Genomic DNA, 2,500 nt, shown 5'->3' on the forward strand with positions numbered 1-2,500 from the left:
CACTAGCACAACCACCACAGAAGTAGTATATTGCTAGTCACTATACAGGGGTGCATATTTAGGCACACAACACTGTCTAATTATATTGTTTTTGGGCTTTTTTTGTTTGTTTTTATTATAAGTGGAGAGATAGTCCAGGCCTGTTTGAAGGGCCACAACTGTCCTCTGATCATTCCTAGATGGACTATATTTTGAGGGGGAGTTATCAAATATTTAATATATTAAGAGGCCTATACACAGTTGATAACCTGCTTATTATTCACCTATTATTTAAACTGAACACCTACTTCTGCACCCCCTGTATATATCACATTGCATTGTGCTTATGGTATATTGTTATTATACCCTTACAACAGAGTTATTTGATATTTGGAATTAATTGGTCATAATTAGGTATCCTTCATTTCATACCTAGCTAATATTTCCTCATACTCATTGCTTTTATGACCCTTATGTGGAAGAACTACTATAACCACATTGTAAATATTGACATAATATCTATATAAATATCTTGTGTAATCTGCATTCTGTTTATATGACATATTATGCATAATGCCTTTAGGATATTACTAGAATGTATTTGTCATAGCTATATAACATGATTAACAATGCCTATATCACATCTATAAGACAAAGCTGGTGTCACCTACATCACAGCTGACAATCTACACAACTAGTTTAGTCTATCTCAAAACTTTGTAATAAATCTGGCATCATAATTAGCTGTCAAAAATAACATTAAATGCTTTACTTTATACCATGTACTTGCAATACATCTTACATTTACCTATGTGATGTGACTTAATGGTGAGACTAGTATAATCTGCCCTCTTTACTATAGGACACATCTACAACAGAACTCTCTGGCAAATGCAATAATTACTATAATTACTATATTCTAACAATTTAAGCATGTCAAGTGTGATATAAATTATAGCTATATGATACAGCCAGCATTGATTACATATCATAAATATGATAAGAACATGCTGTAGTAATAATGATAATAATAATAATAATAATAATAATAATAATAATAATATTTATTCACTTATATAGCGCTATTAATTCCACAGCGCTTTACATACATTGGCAACACTGTCCCCATTGGGGCTCACAATCTAAATTCCCTATCAGTATGTTCTTGGAGTGTACTAGTGTTATATTCTTTACACATTTCTGCCATAACTAGTGTTATCTAAAATATAACTTCATGGCCTAACTTGCATTATCTATTATTATAACAATATGGCATAGCTAGTAATATCTACACTCTAAATGTCATAGCTACCATTATCATTGACATATATGGCCTAGTATCAAGTAGCACGTATCTACAGTATCACCTTATAATATAACCATTATTATTCTGCTTTATTCCATAAGGTACACCTAAAATAACCCACATTATAAAAAATAACCCACATTATAATTACATGGCATGGCTAGAATTATCTCCATTTTCACTTTTTGGCCTGACTAGTATTATTTACACCAGCCAATATTATATACTCTTGTCCTATAAAGTACACTTAACATAACCTGCATTATAATTACATGGCATAGCCAGAATTATCTTTGACTTAACTAGTATTTATCTGTATTGTATGATGTAGTACTTGTAACATTACCTACAAGAATGACTATATGGCCTAGTAAGTATCTACATTATCACTTTATGACATAACCATTATTATTATCTGTCTTGTACCATAAGGTACATCTAACATAACCTACATAATAATTATATGGCATGGCTAGAATTATCTCCATTTTCGCTTTTTGGCCTAACTAGTATTATTTACACCATACATTATTATTATATATTGACATTATAACATAGTATGTTCTGTGATATATCTGTGTGGCATATCTAGTATTATCTCCATTATAACCACAGTATATGGTGTACCTAGCATTATATACCTCTCATATAACATATTTGGCATAATTTGCATTATAGTCACATGATGTACCTGGTATTATCTACAATATAGCCATGAGGTGCAGTCTAATCTGCATTATAACTATATAGAGCAGCCAGCATTAGCCATATATCTATATGATATACCTGCAGTGTAATGACTATATACAATACATATATTTATATGATATACCTGCAGTATAATGACTATATACAATACATATTATATCTATATGATATACCTGTAGTGTAATGACTATATACAGTACATATTATATCTATATGATATGCCTGCAGTATAATGACTATATACAATACATACTATATCTATATGATATACCTGCAATATAATGACTATATACAATACGTATTATATCTATATGATATACCTGTAGTGTAATGACTATATACAATACATATTATATCTATATGATATACCTGCAGTGTAATGACTATATACAATACATATTATATATATATGATATACCTGCAGTATAATGACTATATACAATACATATTATATCTATATGTTATACCTGCAGTATAATGACTATATACAATACATATTATATCTAT

Source organism: Anomaloglossus baeobatrachus, chromosome 7 (genome assembly GCF_048569485.1).
Source record: "Anomaloglossus baeobatrachus isolate aAnoBae1 chromosome 7, aAnoBae1.hap1, whole genome shotgun sequence".
NCBI lineage: Eukaryota > Metazoa > Chordata > Amphibia > Anura > Aromobatidae > Anomaloglossus > Anomaloglossus baeobatrachus.